The sequence below is a fragment of the Pinus tabuliformis genome, chromosome 5_1 (genome assembly GCF_031772625.1).
Source record: "Pinus tabuliformis cultivar Carrire ecotype Pingquan chromosome 5_1, CPIR1, whole genome shotgun sequence".
Classification (NCBI taxonomy): Eukaryota; Viridiplantae; Streptophyta; class Pinopsida; order Pinales; family Pinaceae; genus Pinus; species Pinus tabuliformis.
Genome location: NC_142305.1, coordinates 501,003,359 through 501,015,046, shown reverse-complemented (window position 1 = coordinate 501,015,046; position 11,688 = coordinate 501,003,359).

The window sequence follows — 11,688 nt, the reverse complement described above, 5'->3', positions numbered from 1 at the left end:
TCGAAAGATGTTTTAGGGGTTTTGAAGGTGGGAAAATGGGTGGAAAGGGTAGCTGATGGCTAGGAGGATGTGTTAAGGTGCCTAAGGTTCATCAAGGAGGATTAGGGAAGAGAAATATGGTTGGACTTGTTCAAGGAAAGAGAGAAAAATTCATGAGAAAAATTCAGAAAATTAAGGCAGATTTGTGAAGGACTTTGGATGACCTATGGAACATGGATGAAAGATAGATGGTGATGGCTGATTGGTTGAATTATTGTGAGAAGAGATGTACTACAAGAGAACTGAAGATCAAGCACTGAAACTAAGCAAGCAAAGCAACTAGCTACACTAAAAGACAGAATTGTTCATCAAGCTAGTCTAAATTCTAATCTAGAAAAGTAAATGCTGAACAATGCTATATGGAAAGAAAACATGGAAGGAAATTTATTGCATAGATAGAAATGAACATGATGAAATAGATCTACAGCAAATCATTAACCTTCTAACAAGCCGCAACACTAGAAATCCCATGGCAAAGGCAAATCTTTGTTTTTTGTGGCAGCAATAGGGTCTTGGCCTCAGTTCATAGTCCCAAAGGGGAGAAAGGAGGCCAAGACTCTGTTGATGGCCTTTTTGATATCTTCTTCTATCACTATTCAACCTGCTACAACAAACTGAAATGGAAACAACCTTTTAAATTACCAAAAGCAACCTATTCTTAACTAAGAAAGAAATCTATCTATCAGCAACTCATCCATTAAATGAAACAAAGCATATAAATACAAAACAAGAGGTATTTGGCTGCTTGGATTTGGCCCTAACCAAATATCTTTAGCCCTCTAAGGTAACTCAGTGCTAGCTCAGAAACAATCTCATCTTCATTATCAAAATAACAATAAGATTACATGAAACTGTCTACAAAAGTAAGCTCGAAGTTGAGCAGAGCAACAAAAGTGTGAAAATTTGACTAACATCCAACAACCTAATGAGGCCCTAGGCCTCTCTACTTATACCACTAGAGCTCCCAACATCTCCCTTAAAATTAGATAGGCTTGGCTCCCAAAACTTGAGATAGACAACAGTTAACCTCCACTTCCTCGGCTGCCTCTTTGGTGCTTCTTGTGCTCTGAGCTTTCTGAAGGAGAATTCAAAGTAGGGAGTCATAAATGAGGGGGACACCCTCCTATAAATCCTCTCCCTTGTCTTCTTCGAATATTTGCTGCCAAATGTTCATTAAATCTTTGACTTTGTCTCCAAAATTGACCAAAAATCTACATTAAGCACACATTAGACTTCAAGGCATAATGACCAACCCAACTCACTCTGTTAGCATAAATATAATAAAAAACATGCATTAAACTAATGAGAATGGTGGATTAAGCTAAGTTAGGAGGAAAAATGAGCCCATATAATTACCCATTTATGGGGCTCATCACTATTACACTCAAAAGTTTATTGCTTTTATTTATATTCTAAAGGGGACCTATTTCTTATTTGGCATTTTAAGACTAAGAGTTCAAAAATTGAAATGGGGGGGGTTGTTGTATAGCACAACAGCACCCAACAGAGGACTCGTCATTATCATTCCTCTCTTTCTATGGCAATTGAGATAGTTGTTGAACTCCTCACCCCATTTTGACATGTTTTCTGATCAAGGTTGTTGGATTAGAATGACCTAGTTGTGCTTGACAGTCTTGGAAATTGTCTTGGTGTGCTTTCTTTCTCACCCCATGCATTACATTTTTCCCACACCCCTCTCTATCTATGATCCAACGACATGTTTCTACAACTACATGAGTAAGTGCTCTTAAAAATTGTTCCTTCACTAAATGCATCTCATTTCAAAGGTTATTTGACCCTTGTTTTATTTTCAATACCATACAAAAGGGTGGCTCTATGAAAAAATAGATGTTGGAAAAATGAAAGAATAAAAGAATATCACATGCAGAGAAAATGGAGCTAATCTGGGAGGACATGTCTGAGTATAGTTTTTCATGAGAGCCCTCCTTATGGTCTCATTGTAACAACGTATTAGTTTGGCTTTGACCATTGTAAGGGCCCTCCTTAGGCTCTTAATGGCATGAATTATCTTGTAAAAGACCCACGCTAAAAGATACTTGGTAATATTCATGGTTTATGTTGGGTTTCTCTCATATCACTTGGCTTTTGAGTCAAATCACCAAGGGCAGAGCGAAAGCAAAGTTCTTCTAGTCTGAATCCCAATAGAAGACATTTTTTTATGTTGAAGCATCACCTCTTCTCTGCAGCAATGCTCACATTACCAGTTTAGTCCAAGTACTCTAGCACACACACAAAAAAGGACCAAATGGCACCCTTGTCCCAATTCAGAAACCTGCTCATGATGATCCATAGATGGAAATGACTTACCCTTGACCTAAAACGTTTATCCCTCTATCGCCATTGATTTTACCATCTCCACTTACTGGTGATAGACGAGCTCTTTGTCCACTTAATTAGATGACCATGTATGCTGACATGTACACCATAATTTGAGGGAAGATTTGACCCATCAGGAAGCATGGATACAAATGGATGCTAATGATTTTACTTAGGTGCTATATATTTGAAATATTATATGATTTATATAATGATGTAAAACTGGTTTGTGGCATTTGTTTTTGGTTTGTCACCCAGGGAGATCAGAGGCACCCCAGCCTATGTACATTCTTCGAGTAGTCATTATACATCTGAGACAAAATTCACCTCATATTTGTAATAATGTTAGAGTAATAAATTAATTTAAATTGATAGCATAATTAAATTGACAACTCTTTCGAAATAATAAATCTGGTGTTTAAAAAGTGGGTTTGTAATCAAATGTTTGTATAAGCTTGAGGATGAGTTTGATGTAGATTGGATTTTGGATTTGATGTAACCATCACTATTTTCTTCATAAATTAAATCAAGATACATACCCCATACAAATAACCCTATGAATATACTTCAATTTGGATTTGGAATCACTCTAATCAAACATCAGATGGAAAATTTATCATCAAATTACCGCTAGGTAGTCTAGGTGTCCACCACCCCCTAGTAGGTAAAAATGAAAAAAAAATTCAACAAGTCCTTCAAGAAATATATGGTATATGAATTACTTGTAAACATTTTGATGTTTATTGGAGAAGAAAGTCCTTAGAGTTTTTTTACTTCTTAATATCATCATGTGATACAAGAAGGATGTTAGTTTTGCAAGTTAAAGAAGGACCATGGATGTCAATCTAAGAACAAATGATTTTCAAGGACAAAACTTCATGAAACAAGGAATTTTAACATGTTATGTTGAATCATTGAATGAAATGTGTCAAAATATCAGGTTCCTATGGATGTGTTGTATAATTGTTCCATCTATCGACCTACAAGGAAATTGAATAATGTTTTGGATGAAGAAAGAACACAGAAAATGGAGAATTGGTTAAATATTAGTGCTAAAAAATTGAGCTACATTCCTACATCAATGTATACATTAATCCATAGTCCCTTTCAAGACAACCTGAAGTACCATGGTATGGCCGCACATCTTCCCAATTCAAATTTCCATTGAAGTGTTCTTTACCTATGTGGTTAACTCTGAAAGCGTTATAATATCATTCATGTAACCACTACTATCATGACACAACTTTAGTGTAACACCCTCATCCCACATCTACCCAAGTAATTGGCCAAACGGGGTGAATATGTTTCAAGAGGTCACTATAATGGGATTCAACCTCATAGGTGACCTTAAGGAAGTGGAATCGATAGAAACACACTACACAAACCTTCCACATCAACAACAGAACTCTCAGGAGCCATCTCAACCACTCAGGTAGCCAAACCCTGAGACCAAATGAACTTTTTAGACCACTAAACCCTCGGACGTTCCCTTGGTATGGACAAGGGTGCATCTGGGCGGCTCTAGACGCTCCCACATCATAGGTATCCATGTGTTTGGGGAATTTTCTCCTCAAAACCCGTGCATGCGAATTTGGGATTTGTGCCATTTTTTAGGCCCAAATGCCAAGTCACTGCTGAGAACTCAATCAAAGGTTCAGAAATGAATTTACACAACAAAACAATGACACATTTTCACAAACATTGATAAGGTCTAGACTAGACCCCTACTAGCCATAATAGGTATTTCATCAAACATGTCACAAATATGTAAGCTATAGGTTTAAACAATAGATTTGAGCATAGGGGTCTCATACTTATATGAGAATCACTAAGAAGCATTGTTCCCTTATATCATTAGTTGCATTATCATTTATTAGGTCATAAATACATTGCTCATTCATTTACAAATCAAAACATGAGGAGAGCCATACATCATCACTACCATAATACATGCTTATAACCAATATAATAACAACAGAAATATCAAGGATGCATCAACCATAGAATCCACATATAAAATAGTAAATTTATACATAAGATACCAAGGAGAGAATCTCTTATTAATGAATGCAAAAGCCAACCTAGTATGAGACTACCATGTTCCACCCGACCATAGATTGGCCGAGCTAAATATCTCTTCATCCAATCATCCCCATGCCATATTCCAAGCATGAATGTGGGACTCAAACCAAAAGAACCAACTAGGGAATCCTGATGTTACACCACCTCACCCTAATCAATAGAAACCAGACTTTATCGTAATCCACACCGAATTAGTAGGCCAACATAATAAACATGTAATAACGGGCTTTACCTTGATCTCCACTAGATCACTAGAACAAAAAAGCATGGATTCAATCAGATTTCTCCACCTACACTATGAGTAATTTTCTTGTCTCTTAATCTCTTAGGCTTTATCGCAATCCATAATGGATCATTAGGCTCTAAATCAAGACTCCACCCTGTAGGATTTACTGTATATCCCGAAATTCACCATCAAGGATTCCTAGGCCTAATCAAGGGCAACCACCTCTAGGCTTTACCGTATGTCCCACCATTAACCAGTCGAGGATTCATAGGCCTATCGAGGTACACAATTCCGGTATTTACCGCAACCCATAGTCTGTTTCAGGGGTCACTAGGACAATATCTACTGTAATCCACAATTCATCTTAGGGATCACTAGGCCATGTGTTCTTTCTTTTGGAGAAGCACCTTCCTCATATTTGAATCCATCCAACAATCCAGCTTAGCCAAAACATGATAACCCTATCACACCATGGCTATCTAGAAATGGAAAGGCTATGATCAAAACCCTATCACACCTAGCAAAATCCATGCCATAACATCAAAGAACCACAAGCAATACCATTCATGCGAAATCTAGCAAAGGAAATCACACATGCAAATTGATACTTACAAAGAATCATGTTGTAGCTACTTGATCTTGCTCTTCCTTGCTTGATCCTTCCTTCCTCTTTCCTTATTTTCCTCTCTTCATACAATGCCAAAGTGCTCCAAGAAAACGCTAAGTGTCCAAGAGTGAGAGAGAGAAAGAATAATGAGAGAGCTCCAAAATTTAATTGAAAAAAAGCTACCAACTGATCCTCAGAAGCCTTTTTATCAATTAGGCCTCTATTTTCTTCATTTTCCATTATTTTCCTTAATTTTCCTCATCACATGCAACCTGTGACCTTTCACCTTCCTTTTCTCCTAATTTCCATTTTTTTCATAAATGAATATGCCAAAAATGCCATGTTTCCTTTACAAATCCTTTTCCATTGCCTTTGCCAATTTCCTTAGCCATAATAAACCAATGAACACCTAGAGTAGGATGTCTTGCCCAACATTCATCTTGGAATAAGTTTCCCATCAGTCATGGTTATTATTTTTCCTTTATTAACTTTTATTGCATGGAATTTTCGCCAAGGTTGTTACAGAACCCTCCCCCTTGAGGGACACCTTACTCGGTGTTCAACTACACCTATACCTCAGTGAAACCACCGGAAAGAAAACATATTTCCCATGGAGCTTTATAACATAGCTCGTTGCAGTATTTATAATGATCACCCCTCCAAGAAGCAAACCAACATGGAACCATAACATCACAATAACATGACACCAATACCTCTTATTGGACCTTTATAGCATAGCTCATGGCGGTATTTACATCCATATACATATGTACATACACCTAAACATCACACCAAAACATATGCCAAAACATATACCAAACATCATACCAAAACTAGTTTGCCTCAATTGACAAACAATGAAGGATACATAACCTGCATCTGATCTTCCATCTATCATGTAGCTTCATCGGGCCAAAAGTGCTTCAACTGCACTTTAACCTGCTCGATTTCTTGGTTTCGGAGCATGAGAACCTTTCTTTTCAATATACACTAAGGTTTCAGCTGGAAATCTCCATCTAGCTCCAACTATAATATAGACCAGTCACTCACATGATCAGCATCTTTAACATACTTTGAAAGAAATGACACATGGAAAACATGATGGGTTTTCATTATCGGAGGCAATTCAATTCGATAAGCTACTAGCTTGATCCTCTCAATAATCCTGAAGGGTCTACAAAATTGGGGTGCTAGCTTGGCACATGATCCAATCAACAAGGATATCTTCTTTAGTTTGATGCGTAAGTACACCTATTCCCCAACCTAAAACACCCTTAACACCATGTTCTTATCTACATAGCTCTTCTGCCTATTCTGTGTTGCTTGGAGATTCTTCTTGATTACATACATTTCCCACTCCATGTCTGCCAACATGTCTAGTCCAATCAACACCTTGTTAACTAGATCACTCCAACTGATGGGATTATTGCAACTCCACCCATACACTACCTCAAATAGACTCATCTTCAAAGATTCTCGATACCCATTATTGTAAGTGAACTCTACTAGTGGAAGATATTGTTCCCACTTTCACTACTAATGCATCACACACATCCTCAACATGTCCTCCAATATCTTGTTGACCCTCTCAACCTTTCCATCTATCTGTGGATGAAAAGTTGTGCTAAAGGGAAACTTTGTACCTAATCCTACAAACAACTCCTTCCAAAACATGGAAGTGAAATTTTCATCCCTGTCTGACACAATCTTCTTTTGAACTCCATGCAATATGACCACGTCCCTGATGAAAACCTATGCTACATCACTCGCGAAGAATGTAGACTTCACTGGAATGAAGTATGCTACCTTTGTCAGCCTATCCACCACCACCATGATGGAATCATGTTGTCTCACTTTCCTTGGCAAACCTATGATAAAGTCCATGGAAATGACCTCCCATTTCCATTCTAGAATCACAATTGGTTGTTACTGTCCACCTAGATTCTTACACTCTGCCTTCACCTGTTGACAATCCAAACACTTAGCTACGAACTCTGCTACATCCTTCTTCAGATTCGGCCAATAATAAAACTTCTTCACTGCGGTCAATGTCTTTTGATAGCTTGGGTGACCTTAATATGGTTTTCCATGAAACTCCCCCAATATCACTTTCTTGAGCTCACTATTGCCTGGAACATATATCCTATCTCTAAATTTGATCATTCCATCTGCCGTGAGACAATAGTCCACATCTTGTACACCTGCACTTGTGCCTGTACCTATACCACTAGATGTACCTATACTTGTACCACTACCTATACCTTTTCCTTTACTCTATTGCAACCTATGCACAATCTCCATATACTTGTCATCTTGTTTACCTTCCTGCAAGATCCTATCCCATAATTCTATCCCATAGGAGCTCATCACTACTATATGATTCACTTGTATCCTCCTACTAAGAGCATCTGCAACCCTATTCTATTTTCCCTTGATGTACCTGATCTCGAAGTTAAATTTGTTGATTGTGGATAAACATCTAGCTTGCCTGACATTCATGTTCGATTGGTCAAACAAGTATCTACACCCATTGCAATCACTCATCAATAAAAACCTCTTACCATGAAGATAGTGCGTCCACATCTTCAATGCATGTATTCTCACTTCTATCTCAAGATCATGCATCGGATAGTTTTGCTTGTGCTCATTCCGTTTTTATGACTTATAACACACTAATTTTCCATTTTGCATAAGGACTCCACCAAGTCCTCTCTTTCAAGCATATGTACATACTACAAACTCTTTGTTTGGATATGCAATCTTTAACACTGGTGCATATTTCAACAACTGCTTGAGCTGCTCAAAATTGGCCTCACACCGACTTGTCCATTCAAACTTATTACGTTTCCTTTGCAATGATGTAATAAGATAAGAAATCTGTGAGAAGTTCCTAATGAACCTCATGTAATAACCTGTCAATCCAATGAAGGATCTCACCTCATCTACATTTCTAGAAGTTTCCCACTTCATGATAGCTCTTACCTTTTATGGATCTACCATTATTCCCTTCTCAGAGGCAACATGTCCCAAGTAATGTACTTCAGTCTGAAAGAAACTGCACTTGCTGAGATTAGCATACAACTAATGCTCTCTCAACAACCTCAAAACCACTGCTAAATGCTCGACATTCTCTTCCTCATTTTTAGAATATACCAATATGTCATCAATGAACACAATAACAAACTTATCCAAATAGGGATGCAACACACTATTCATCAAAAACATAAAGGTAGATGGAGGATTAGTTAAACCAAATGGACCTACAACAAACTCATAATGCCCATACCTGGTCCGGAAAGTTGTCTTGTAAATGTCCTCTTCTTTAATGCATACCCGACAATATCCAGATCTTAGATCAATCTTCGAGAACATTGTTGCTCCCTTCAGCTGATCAAACAAGTCATCACTCCTAGGCAACAGATACCTATTCTTGATGGTCACCTTGTTGAACTACCTGTATTCAATGCACAATATGTGAGTACCATCTTTCTTCTTTACAAACAATATCGGTGTGCCCAAAGGTGATACACTTGGCCTAATGTATCCCTTGTCAAGATACTCTTTCAAATACAACTTTAACTCTACCAACTCAAGTGTTATCATCCTATATAGTGCCTTTGATGTTGGTGCTACCCTTGGTACCAACTCAATCAAAAAGTCTACTTACCTGTGAGGTGGAAAATCTGAAATATTTGTGGGAAACACATCCTGAAACTGTTGTAGAACTAGGTACCTTCTCAAAACATTTGCATCATCAGCTCCCTTACCTTTTTCACTAGAGATATGAACTATAAATAACACACACCCTCTCCTACAACTACACTTGGCTTGCATAGTTGTCACCGTCCTAACTGATGTGGATTTCTTCTTTCCCTATAAGACTCTTGGTTCCCCATTATCATCCAAGCACTCAATGAATTTATCATAAAAATCCACCTTGGTCCTATGGAGGTATAGCCAGTCCATACCCAATAGCATACTATATGATTCCAATGGAAATATGTTCAAGTGTGCTGCTATAGACATGCAAACTCAAATCCACAAGCTCTTACCCATGTTAGGTCCCTATACTACTAGTGTAACCCCTTATTTCGATTAATGCAACCCCTTTATTGTATTATTGTGCACATAGAAGCCCACTATTGTTATTGTTGTGCCCCTACAATATTATTGTCATGTATTCTCTAATTGTATTGGACCCCTTAGAATCCTATATATAGAAAGGAGGTCTTTTCATTTGTATCATCCAAGAATTATTCAGTTAGATAATGTAAAGGAGGTTTCCCCCTCAAAGAGGCTGACTTTGAAGTCATTGATCTATCTTTTCTTCTATTTTGTGAGTTGGTTGCATAACATTTGGTATCAGAGGTTTGGATTCTAGGGTTTCATTACTTCATATAGGTCATCGCAGAATTGTCTCTATAACATTTTTTCTACAAGTTTCAGAATCTAAAATTAAAACCCTTTTGAGCCAAAATCATGATGAACCTTGGGTCTAAATTTCGGATCTTTTCTCGCTATATGTTAGGAGATATGATCCAAGGAAGTTAGGGTTTTTGGAGGCTTCTGAATTATATATCAATTAGGTGACCTGGGAAAAATCGTCATACCTTTCTCTCTGAGAATCAGATTGAAATTTTGTAAAACATTACAAAAATAGGATGAATTGTAGTTTTCTGTGTATCGTTTACAAATCCGAAGGTCGCAACAGTGACACGTGGAACTTCGTACAAGTTCGCTCTACTCAGCTAGCCTATAATCAGGCCATCGTGGGATATTTGGAATAACTCTTTCTTGGAGAATCCAATCTTGATCAGACTTTTGGGGTTGGAAAGAGGACTCAATGTGCTACCAAAGGACAAAATTTCAAACCTTGGAGATCTGAAATTACATATATACAACAAATTCAATATTGAGCTCCTACAAAGAAGAAAAAGGTGTGTAGTCTTTTTAAAATTTTTGCATAAGTTTGGTTTGAAAAATTAGTTTGAAGTAATTCAAAGGGCATAGTGAAGAATAATTATCATTAATTGATGCCCCAAAGAAAGAAAATGGAAATTCTAAGTAAGCATCCTAAAAGTTATGCCATGACTCATGAAGAAGAGGAAGAAATGCAACATGGTATATCAAAACTACGAGACCAAGTGCAACAAATTTCACTCTCAAAAAAAGTAACATAAGAAAGATGGATGGTTTAAAGAAATGCATGGAAGCTAATATGAATGGTGTGGAAGCTAATATTGATGGTGTGGAATCTAATATGGATGGTTTAGAAGTAAACATTGAATATTTTAAGAAAGACATGGAGGGTTTGAAAGGAGGTTTGGCAAAGTTGCTTCAATAAATTCTTCCTAATGGCAAAAAGGTAGTAGAGGAAACTCATGATGAGAACCAAAGAAACGTTAATCATGATTCCATAGAATCTAATTTTGGATTCAAGACTCATCATGTTCCAAATATCGATATGAGGAAGTTTGATAGCAATGATCCCGTAACATGGATACTACAGATGGAGCAATATTTCGATCTCCATAATGTGCAAAACACACAAAAGGTACGCATTGCAACTTTATATTTAGAACCCAATTAGTTTGTATGGTATTGAAGGCTTTGCTCTCGTAAAAAAAAAATTCACTAGGTCAAATTTTTATGGAGGAAATGATAGCACATTGTGAGGATACAAAAAGAAAGACCTTCTTTAGTCAACTGATAAATCTCAAATAAAAGGGTTCAATGGTGGAGTACGTTGAGGAATTCCAAAAATTGAATATAAGGGTAAAAGATATTCCAGAGGAGCATAGAATTTATGTGTCCATACAGACTTTAAAGGATAACATCCAACATCAGGTTCGCCTTTGGGAACCTAATTCATTGGAGAAGGAATTCAGGATGGCAAGAAAAATTGAAAGAAAAATTATGGAAACAAGGAAGCCTACCACTCACAACTATAAATATGGAAGTGTTACTTCCCCTAGCCTTCCAAAACCTACAAGGTTGACACCACAACAATTGGAAGAAAAAAGAGAAAAAGGGATTTGCTATAGTTGTGATAGAAAATACACTAAAGGTCATAATTTTGTTGAGAAGAAATTAGTTTATATAGATTTTAAAGGGGAGGAAGAAAAGGAACAAGAAATGTCAAAAGAAGAGGATATACACTAGGAAGCAACCCTAGAGAAAGAATAAATGAATCTGACCATATCTTGTATTGCATTGGCAGGAATTATCGCGCCTCAAACTCTCAAGATAGAAGGACATATCAAGAAGTAAAAAGGTAATAGTGTTGATTGGTTCAGGTAGTACCCATAATTTTATTCATTGTAAGATAGCCAAAGAATTGAATTGCTACCTATATCTAGCACCAGAGTGTCAAGTTATGGTTACAAATGGAGGAACC